The sequence below is a fragment of the Taudactylus pleione genome, unplaced genomic scaffold (assembly GCF_031769625.1).
Source record: "Taudactylus pleione unplaced genomic scaffold, aTauple2 ptg000062l, whole genome shotgun sequence".
Taxonomy (NCBI): domain Eukaryota; kingdom Metazoa; phylum Chordata; class Amphibia; order Anura; family Myobatrachidae; genus Taudactylus; species Taudactylus pleione.
The window spans coordinates 339600-351372 of NW_028284464.1; positions in this window are offsets into that span (position 1 = coordinate 339600).

Sequence of the window (11773 nt, forward strand, 5' to 3'; positions counted from 1 at the left end):
AAAAGTACCCTGATGCAGAAGCAATGTGAAGTGACAGTAAGCTTATCATATACTGTATTAGCAAATAAGGTTTCTGCATTTTGTTCAGAAATCAAAGGACATTTTATTTGCCCTTTTTTTACTGGTTGACAACAGTGTGCTGGGGGTATTTGTGTCCTTGTCAAGTATATCACCATCAGCTTGAACTTCCATCGACACTTGGTTGCTGTTTTATAAATGGCACTATGAGATGGGGTCCATTTGGGGCTACTCTCCCATCAGTACTGGAAACAGACTGTGTCAGCCTCCAGGTATATTAATGTTATAGGGTAAATAGCTGGTAACATTTGGGGTTCACTTCTGGGATAGCACTAATAACCTAGAAGGGGTTTTTGGGAAAGTGTATTTTTCTTTTGGAATTGCAATAATTGTCGAAGTAGCTGTGGGAAGAATTATGGACTATTTTTATTCCTATTTCTGCCCATTTTCACTGTATTAGTCTTATTTAAACAAAATGTGTTTATTTCAACATACTGCTAAAAGAAAACTTGCTCCATCACAAGCAAATAATATATAAAATATGCTTGGAAATGCTAAAAAAAATAGGAACTGTATTCCCAGTAATATCCACACCACAAATATATAACCATTGGTCTTGTTATGAAGGAGGGAAACCATGCAGTCAATAAATAGTTTTCAGGCATCAGCATTCATTTTATATTTCCAAACTAAAGACAGTTTAATCTTTAATGAGACCATATATGAAAGGAGTCCATTAGGTCTTACCCGGCTTAAAAAAACCTCCCTGTCCTTGTATTACAAGTTTTGTCAGAAAAGCCAGTGTAACCATTCCAGTCTGGCTGCTTTGATGAACTCTGAAAATTATTCTTTTGTTATTTATTATAGTCATGAGTATAGGTCAGAGTAAGGTCTCCCCTAGCAGAAATCACTTGTTTCTGGTTTGGAGCTTACTGACTTGGCCAAGCTAGCACTTATAATTTCTGTATAGGAATTGTACTACACTGGAAGTTAGAAGTGCAGGAGGGTTGGGTACGGGATCCCGGCGCTAAGGATCCCGATGCCTCCCCCAGTTTTAAACCTAACCTCCTCATCCCTGTCCCCTAAATCTAACCCTCCCCCCTAGTGCCTAACGCTAACCACCACCCTAACCCTGCTACTTGTCATCTGGAATCCTGTGGTCATGATGTCGGCACGGGATTCTGACAGGTGTTGGGATTCTGGCGCCGGCATTCTGAGCGTCTGAATCCCCGCTGTTGTGATTACGACTGCATCCCATGCAGGATCATTATTTTTCCTCATTCTACAACTTGTGACTCCTGCTGTCCCATTTATACTTTAAATCTCAAAAAGAGGAAAGGTTAAGGAACCATCGGTTACCCTCCAATCAAATGTGCATCTTGGTATCTTTTCTTAGAGCCATAAGTGTTTACAAGTATACATTTACTATTCATAAACGACTAATTTTTTAGGGGGGAATTCCATTCTTTTTGTCCGTTTCTGATAGCGCCGGGCACTCAACAGAGCAATTCAATTGTTACTCTGTACAGGCATGTACAGCTGCTGGAGCATACATTTCTGCTCGCAGACCCCAGGGCAGATGAGCAGAAATGTGCGATAACTTGGCACTTTGGGTGCCCAAACGAGAGTGCCATATCACCCTCAAAATTACACCTGGACCCTTAGCAGCTGATCACCTGTGACAATATCACCTTGTTCTATATAAAAATTATGTTTTCCATAGATGTGGAAGGGCTGCCATCACGGGGTTGGGGCTGCCAGGACTGGAGTCACTGGCCCAAGAGAGAAGGGGGCCCAGATGCAGCGGTGGGGATTTGCGCCAGGCTACCAGCGGCACCGTCAACCGGACATGGAGAAACTGCGCCGGCTGCGAACCAATCAGAGGTCATGGAATGACAGCCAATCAGGAGCAGAAGCAGTGGTGGCTGCTGGTTCATGAGCTGTGATTCGCTTGCGGTCAGCGCCATTTTCAAAAGGCTGTCTCCGTGCCTGGCTAGCTATCAATGCGCCAGTTGCAACTAGGTACATGAGTTATGACCCTGCCCTGTAGCCCCTCATTAAGGTCTAGCCTTCGATGCCCTGTGCCTCCCCCCACCACCATGTCTAGCCATCCCTGTGACCCCAATAGGTCCTGCACTTCCCCTTAGTCCAGCCCTCCCTGCCCTGTATCCCCCTTGGTCCAGTTTTCCCTGCCCTGTGCCACCCCCACCATTTCTATCCATCCCTGTTACGCCAATAGGTCCAGGCCTCCATATCCTGTACTTCCGCTTAGTCTAGACCTCCCTGCCCTGTGCCCCCCAGGTCCAGCCCTCCCTCCTCTTTGCATCCTATTATGGTCCAGCCCTTCTCCCCCCCAGGTCTAGCATTCACTTCTGTGAATCTCCCCTTGGTCCAGCCCTCCCTGCATCTCCCATGTCCAGTGTTCCCTGTCCTGTGAGCCTCCAGTTGCAGTTCTCCCATATCCAAATATCACTAGCCTCTCATATATTGCCCACACCACCCACCTTTCCCCTGTGCCGTTCACAAGCCACTTATCCTCTTGCCCTGCCGTTCATCCCACCACTCCCTTTCATCTTCCCTTTCTTCATCTCTTACCATCATCCTCTTCTGCTGAAGGCAATGGAGTCCTACTACCCGACAATCCGAAGCGACGTGGAGAAACCTGAGCATGACAGGTAAGCACAATCTTCCGATTTAAATTTTTTTTTTCTCTAACACTGCTATCACACTGGGCTGAGGATGGTGATGAGAGGCTGAATTTGAGGAAGGTGATGAGGGGTTGACGACTAAGGATGGCTGGCTGCAGACACCATTCCTCCTACCCCTGAGGCATCCACAGCACTGTCATCAAGAAGACCTTGCAAGAGATGGAAGACGAGAACTACAGCCTGCAAATAGGTGGCACTCCAGAGACTTCTACTTTCAAGAACAAACATGTTATTTTCAATATTTCGGGGTTACATTACCATCATCGAGATACACACGGGGGGGGGGGGCAAAATATATTCTTGCACTTGGGCCCACCACTCTCTAGTTCTGCCCCTGCATACAGTAATTGATAGATATTTGAAAGCGCTTGTAAATAAATATTTCATTTGTAAACATATATAATCAATCAATCAATAAATATATATATATATATATATACGACTCTGCAAAGTGTGGCACTCCACGCAATAAACACACAGGATACGGCTTGTAGAAAACGGTTAACGTTTCAATGCATCAGCATTTTCGTCAGAACAAATTCGCAGTGTAAAAAACATACCTTATATACATAAGCATAATCACCCAGTGATAATCAGCATGCTTGCTAAGGCGCGACCACACGCCCAAACTCCAGCAGCTCCCTAATGACGTCATCACGTCGCTCCATGAGTGACACATTCCCATAACCATAGTAACACAGTAACAAAATACACTGACTAAACATACAACAAACAAACAACGCTGCACCATACATTTTGCAATGATGTTAACAACATTAAGTGCATTAGCACCCAATAAAGTGTAGAAGCGCTACATATATTTTGCCTACTCGCATCTATGACGGCACATATCGTGCCCAAAGACGCTGGCTATATCAATAGATATAAAGACCTATGATGTAAATCTAGCCCACTCACATATACCTATTCAATCAATTCTACAGGAATGAACTTAAGCCCAGTTGCTCATTGAGCCCTCTGGGTGCCATAGTACCCAGACGGTATATCCACCTAGTCTCACGCTGCATTAACAATCTACTTCTATTACCACCCCTAGATAGGGGGGGAACGTGATCAATCATGCGATACTTAAGCACGGACAGAGCATGTCTAGCACTGGCAAAATGCCTTGCAACTAGGGATGTGCAGGCTCGGATAGGTTCGAGTTTGCACGTGGAGTTCGGATTTTTCCCTCCAAAAAAACGGAACTCAGAACGAGGCAAAACGTCATCTTACATGGACGAACATCATCATTCCTGGTCTTTTGTCCAGGAATGATGATGTTCGTCCATGTAAGATGACGTTTTGCCTCGTTCTGAGTTCCGTTTTTTTGGAGGGAAAAATCCGAACTCCACGTGCAAACTCGAACCTATCCGAGCCTGCACATCCCTAATATATATATATATATATGTAAAGAAATAAACTGAAAAAGCCTACAGTGTCTGGAACACAGAGGATTCAATACATAATTTGAAAGCATAGTGTTTGTTTATAGCTCTTTCAATGGTAAAATTATTTTTGTGTAGATCAAGGTCTCCACCAATACTGAGAAAAAAAAATTGCAGTTTTAAAAAGCATGAAGTTCATTCCTCTCCCTACTTTTTCCTATCAGCGGCGATTTCGGGATCTGCGAGGAGTGACCGGGACCCCTTCCTATCTTTGCTGATGTGCTTAGACTCTCTATCCAACTGATAGGGTTAAGATGGATACACACCTAATCGATATATCTGCAGATCGATTGAACAACCATCATCTGGTCGCGGGTCCTGCTGGCCGAGGGTCGCATCGCACCCCCCTCCCTGGTGGCTTTTGCAGCCAGGGAGGGCTGTATGGGCAGGCGGTAGTAATATCTGCCATTGGCTGTACAGCACAGCCATGCGATATGTCTGTGAATTACGTTCACAGACATCACTGGTACACACACAGACAATATATTGGCCGATCAGCCCAACGGAGGACCTCGCAGACGAAGAGAACTTCGCTGGATCTGGCCGGAGGCAGAGACGGCCCTTGGCATAGGCAAACTAAGCAAATGCCTTGGGGCATCCAAGCCTTCCTAGGAGGATTGGGGCAGGCATGGCCGGGGCACCTACTGCCGGCTGGGCAGAGACTCTGGCAGCTACTACTGCCACTGTGCAGCATCCATGATCGGTGCTCAGCTGACAGCTCCGATCGAGCCTGGCAGCAGCAAACAGTGAGCGGGCAGCGTTGGAACAGCTGGCGTCGGTGGGGAAAGTGGATGGTGGCTAGTGGCTAGTGCTGGGTTGGCATGCACTGGATGGAAGATGAGTGCTGTGATCTGTGCTTTGCTAGGAGAGGACTGAGGGATGCTGTGATCTGTGCTGGGAGAGGGGTGATGGGTGCTGTGATCTGTGCTGGGTGAGGGGTGCTGTGGTGGTTGATGGGTGCTGTGCTGGGAGACTATGTTAGGTGAGGGGTGCTCAGTGCTGTGATTTGTGCTGCGAGAGCTGCTGTGCTGGGGGAGGTGTGCTGTGCTGTGCTGTGATCTGTGGGGGAAGGGGCCACAACACATGCCCCTTCCGTGAGGCCACACACTTTTTCAGGGATGCCTAGGGCACTAATTTGGCTAGGGCCGGCTCTGGCCGGAGAAGTAAGTATTAATAAATGCCAGTGGCTTTTTCAATAGAGGTGTATCATTTACCTAGGTGTATCAGACTACACTAAATATTCTTTTTAAATTTTATGTACAACATAAGGAAGAGATCCAGACAAGGAGACTGCTGATTTCAAGAAAAATCCCTATATTGTTCAACTGATCACAAATGGGGCCACCCTTGTTTGAAAGAGGGGAGACCCCTATTTCAAATTATGTGCCCCCCTTAGTAATGATTGTCTGGGGATCAACAGACAATCGCTGAAACAGTATAAAGAAAATAACATTTTCTACAGATTGGTTGGGTCTAGAGATGTGCACCGACCCTTGTGTTTTGGTTTTGGATCTGGATCTCCCCTAGTTTTGGATCTGGATTGGTTTTGCCAAAACCTCACCACCGTGTTTTGTTTTCGTGTTTTGTTTTTGTATATGGATTTTTTTCTTAAAAAATAAAATAAACAGCTAAAATCGCATAAAATTGACCTTTTTTGTTCCTACAGTATTAATAACCTCAATAACATTAATTTCCACTCATTTCCAGTCAATTTTGACCACCTCACAGCTCACAAGGGGCCAGGAGGCGTGCTTTCCAAAAATAAATAAACAATTGACTTAAATAATGCTTTGCAAATCTTCTATAAAAGGCATTTCCCAACCTGTACAGGGACATAAAAAAAAACATAGTTAGTTAGTGGCCTTCAAACTGACGTTGTTCCCACTATCCACTTAACCATATGAGATATATTGTGAACAAGTGGAACAGAGCAGCAAATGATGTTTAGGTATTACGTTGTGTCTTTCTTGGGAATTCTTTCTTGAGCGCCATGCCTGCTTGCTGGGAGTTGATTTTTTTTCATCCCAGAAGGGGACCAGGAAGCGTGCTTTCCAAAAATAAATAGACAATTGACTTAAATAATCCTTTGCAAACCTTCTGTTCTGAAACGGAATTTCCCAACCTGTACAGGGACATAAAAAAAACAGAGTTAGTTAGTGGCCTTCAAATTGCCATTGTTCCCACTGTCCACTTCTCTTAGATATGTGAATGTTAGAAATGAATAGAATGTAGAAGGCCAAAAATTGGGTGGACCACACATGGCTGATTGATCAACCATGGCGACTGGATTAGTGTCATAAAGAAGAGGAGGCTGCAAACTGGGTGTCATGTTATGAGTTGGCCATATGGGGTATGTTGCTGTTAAGGGATCATGCTGGTAATCATCAGTGGACACATTAATTTATTATAGTTGTTGTTATTTTGGGTTGCCATCTCCTGAAGGGTGTTTACTAACAGACAGAGACTACCTACCTATCAGCTCAGGCATAGACACTTCCTGAGGAACAGAGCTCTGTTCTCTGGAGGGAAGCCAAATAGGTGGGAGCCCCTGTTCCAACATCTGAAGCTCTTATCTCTCCACATCATCTATGATAGAAGAAAAAAAATGTAATTGGGGACATCTAGCTCCTCTTTCTGTACCCTGCTTACCCTTTTTGGACAGGAAGTCCAGGATGGATGGTTTGGAAGAAGAAGGTCTAGCAACAGATTGGGATGGTCATTATCAAGACCTGGTCCCCCCCAGTGGGTGTAGTCTGGGAGGTATTGGTTGGCATGCAGGCAGCGGAATAACAAAGGCCTCCATGTTGTATGTGCTTACTATTCCGTATTTCAGTTTGTGATTCAGGTAGGAATAAAGTTGACTACAGAACACAGTGACAGAATCACAGGATGTCTTAGTGCATTCAGGCCAAATACGATCCATGGATTCCCAGATAGATTCCGGACAGATGAATCCTTTACTTGTAATAATCTTTAATAATTCCTGGCAATGGTGGGTGTTATAGCCAGACACTTTGGAGGCTGTAACTCTGAACTGCTTCATAGAAAACATGTGAATGAAACCTTTCCACACTGCAGAACGTGATGGAGAAATCCCTTGAAGTTCAGCACCTAGAGCAGTGGTGTCAAACTTGGGCCCTCCAGCTGCAGTGGAACTGCACATCCCAGCATGCAGTGCCACAGTTTTGCTATTAGGGCATGCTAAAACTGTGGCAGGGCATGCTGGGATATGCAGTCCCACAAAAACTGGAGGGCCCCAGGTTGACACCACTAACCTAGAGCATCTTTTTTCATTTTCTCTGAGGCCTCTCCTGACTGTGAAGAAAGATTCTCCACACTGTAGTCTTCCATTGTGACTTTTTAATGGTGATTTCAATGTTGTGTACTGGCTGAGAGCCATCTCATCTGAGGGTTGGGTTTTCCCCATGCAAATGAGACAATTCACATCCAGAAGGTGACTCAAATGTTTAGCCGTGGTGTCAGTCCCTCTAGGCAGAATTAGGCTTTAGTTTTTTACAAATATAGGTTTTAGTTTTTTAGAGTATAGAACTTTATAAGCTGTTAGGATAACATTTCTGCTATGTTTAAGATTAAGAAAAACCTTTTTGTAACCCAATAACTTAAAAAAAAAAGTTTTCCAATATTCATGCAGCCCCTTGACAGACAGCAGCACAGCACCCCTGCGCAGCTATGCCGATGACAGATGTGGCTGACACGCACACAAAAAAATAGTTTATTTATTATTTTGGGCAGCAGCCCCTTGACAGACAGGAGCACAGCACCCCTGCGCAGCTATGCCGATGACAGTGACAGCCAGGTGTAAAATTGACAATAAATTAATTAAAAAACAATTCATTGGGTGCAGCCCCTGGCTGTTAAATTGATCATAAATTAATTTAAAAACATTTCATTGTGTGCAGCCCCTGGCTGTTAAATTGATCATAAATTAATTAAAAAACAATTCATTGGGTGCATCCCCTGGCTGTTAAATTGATCATAAATTAATTAAAAAACAATTCATTGGGTGCAGCCCCTGGCTGTTAAATTGATCATAAATTAATTAAAAAAAATTTCATTGGGTGCAGCCCCTGGCTGTTAAATTGATCATAAATGAATTTAAAAACAATTCATTGGGTGCAGCCCCTGGCTGTTAAATTGATCATAAATTAATTAAAAAAATAATTCACTGGGTGCAGCCCCTGGCTATTAAATTGATCATAAATTGATTTAAAAACAATTCATTGGGTGCAGCCCCTGGCTGTTAAATTGATCATAAATTAATTGAAAAATCAATCATTGGTTCCTAAACTAACCATAACATTAATTTAAAATGTCAGGCAGGAATGCCCCAACCAGCACATAATGGAAAGGAAAAATGTGCAAGATGGAATAGTCCTTGGGCCCTCCCACCCATCCTTATGTTGTATACGAAACAGGACAGTTTAACAAACCAATCATTTCAGCAACAAGGACTGCCAATTGTGGCTGAAATTATTGGTTGTTTGGATCCCCATAAAACAAGCTGCCAATGTGCATTGGACATGAAAATTATCCCATACACAAATTGGCTTTACATTACAAGTTGTCCTCATCCTCATCATCCCCATCAGCGTGTACATCCTCTCCTTCACACAATATTAATTCGTCCCCACTGGAATCCACCATAGACGCCTCTGTAATTTTTTGATGTAATTGTTTGTAATCTTCCTCATGGAATTTGTAATTCATTTTAATGAACATCATCTTTTCCACATTTTGAGGGAGTAACCTCCTACGCCGATCACTGACAAGGTTGCCAGCTGCACTGAAAACTCTTTCGGTGTACACACTGGAGGGTGGGCAACTTAAGTAATGCAAAGCCAGTTTGTGTATGGGACTCCAAATTGCCTCTTTTTCCTGCCAGTACTGAAAGGGACTGTCTGACATGTCTATTAGGATGTTATCTCTGAAATAGTCCTCCATCATTCTGTGAATGGAAACCGTACCACACATAGTAGTAGACATGTCACTAGTAGGCAGTTCTCCCAGGCCCGACAAGATGTAATTTTTTGGTGAACAATCTGCATGACCAGCAGGCATTCTGTAAGGAAAATTGATTTTTTTTCCAGGCAGCTGTTGAAACTGAAGGAGGAGATGATGACGTTTCACATGCGGCTGCAGCTGACAATTTTTTGACCAACAGCTCTTTGCATAGTTTTAGATTTTGGTCTGTTGGAAAAAAACTCACAAGGTAGGACTTAAACCTTGGATCCAGAATGGTGGCCAAAATATATTTTTCAGATTTCAATAGATTGACGACTCTTGAATCCTGGTGAAGTGAATCAAGGGCTTGATCCACCAGTCCGACATACTTTGCTCAATCGCTCCATTTCAGCTCTTCCTTCAGTTTCTCCAGCTGTTTTTGCAAATGTCTGATGAGGGGAATGACCTGACTCAAGCTGGCAGTGTCTGAACTAACTTCACGTGTGGCAAGTTCAAAGGGTTTGAGAACCTTGCACAACACAGAAATTATTCTCCACTGCACTTGAGTAAGGTGCATTCCCCTTCCACGGCCTATGTCATAGTATGTTGTATAGACCTGGATGGCCTTTTGCTGTTCTTCCATCCGCTGAAGCATATAGAGGGTAGAATTCCACCAAGTTACTACCTCTTGCTTCAGCTGATGGCAGGGCAAATTTAACAGTACCTGCTGGTTATGCAATCTTCGACAACCATCTAAAATGTCCAGATATTTTACGGGCAACCAAGAGCATCGTTGCACCACCAAATTAATTGTGTGAGCAAAACATGGGACGTGTTGGAATTCGCCCACATGTAATGCTCTAACAATAGTGGTGGCATTGTCCGAAATCACAAATCCCGAGGAGAGTCCAAGTGGGGTAAGCCATTTAGCAATGACTTCCCTGAGTTTTTCTAAGAGGTTCTCAGCAGTATGCCTCTTAGTGAAACCAGTTATACAAAGGGTAGCCTGCCTCTGTATCAGTACAAGTGGACAGTGGGTATAACGGCATTTCTGAGGACATTAATAAGGTTTTTTTTAATGTCCTTGTACAGACTTGGAATTGCTGTTCTAGCGAAGTGGAATCTAGAAGGGATCTGGTAGCGAGGACACAGGACCTTAATTAACTGTTGAAAATCCACTGCAGTAATGGCGGATACTGGATGCACATCTAATACCAGCATAGCTGTTATGGCTTCATAATCTGCTGTACAAATGGGTGATTGCTGTCATACTTGATTGCCCTTGCAAACAATTGTTTGACAGTTAATTGTTTTTTGGAGGATACGCTACAAGTTGTCTTCTTCCTGGTCCCCTTCTGGGATGAAGATCCACTGACAGCAGCAGCAACAGGCGTAGTCATTAAGGATCCTTCTGAGGAATCACGGATAGGAGAGGAGTCAGTCATGCTTCGAATACCAACATTGGATGTAGCAGGACTAATTCCAATGACGAATGAGGATGTTGATGATGCAGATGTTGGTATTGGAGATCGAAGGCGCTTGGATCTCACAGAGTGGGAGCAGGTAGGTAACAGTGGACTTGTCACGTTTTGAGTTTTGGAATTTGGTGATGTACACTTTGATATTTGATGAATGCACTCCAAGTGACGTAACAAGGAGGAGATTCCTAGGTGGTTTAGGTCCCTGCCTCTACTCACTCTTGCATGGCAACGGGCACATATGGCTTGACAACTGTTGTCCGGCTCCGGATGGAAATAACTCCACTCGTGAGAAGTAGATTTTTTTGTCTTTTGTCCCGGCATGACAACAATGGGCTTTGGCTTTTTCAAACCATGAGCAACAGGTGTTGCCTTACACAAACGACATCCTCAGCATCAACATCCTCATCATCTTTAGAGCCTTCAACTACCAAAATATCCTCCTCCTCCATGTGCAATTCCACAGAAGCATCCTCAATGACTACGTGTGCAAGATGTTGACTGCCCTTCCCCACATTTACAGAGGGCACACAAATGTTGGAACTTGGAGGATCTTCCAGTACACTAGTATTTAGGTCGGGCTCACACATGGCAACCACGGACACACTTGCACTTTCCTCGGGGATTTGTGATTTCGATTTCTCAGGGCACACAGTTGGTTTTTCTGGAGCTGTCTTAACAACTTTCACATTTTTAATTGGACCACCACCACTACTACAACAAGCAGAAGGGCTATCAGAATCAGCAGTCTTCATAAAGAAAGGCCAAGGCCTTATCCTTTCCTTTCCACTTCGTGTAGTGAATGGCATATTGCCAATTTTTTGTTTATCTAAAGGCAAATATCCTTTCAAATTTTTTTTCTTAACTTCAGTAAAACTTGCTTTACCATATCGATGGCGTGACTTAAGTCCTGGGGCATGGGCCTTCATAGTGGGCGAGGAAGTTGACGGCCTTGCACTGCTGGCGCCAGCTACAACATGTGGTTCTTGGCCTTGCTCTCCTGTCATGTGACAGCCCTCCATATTTTCTGCAGTCTTGAAGCAGTGTCACAATCACCAATAGTGTAGCCAAGGTGCGGTTACAAAATTCACACACGTGCAGTTGTGCGCACATACAAAAATATTAGAAAAAAAGACAAATGATGATTTTTATTTTTTGT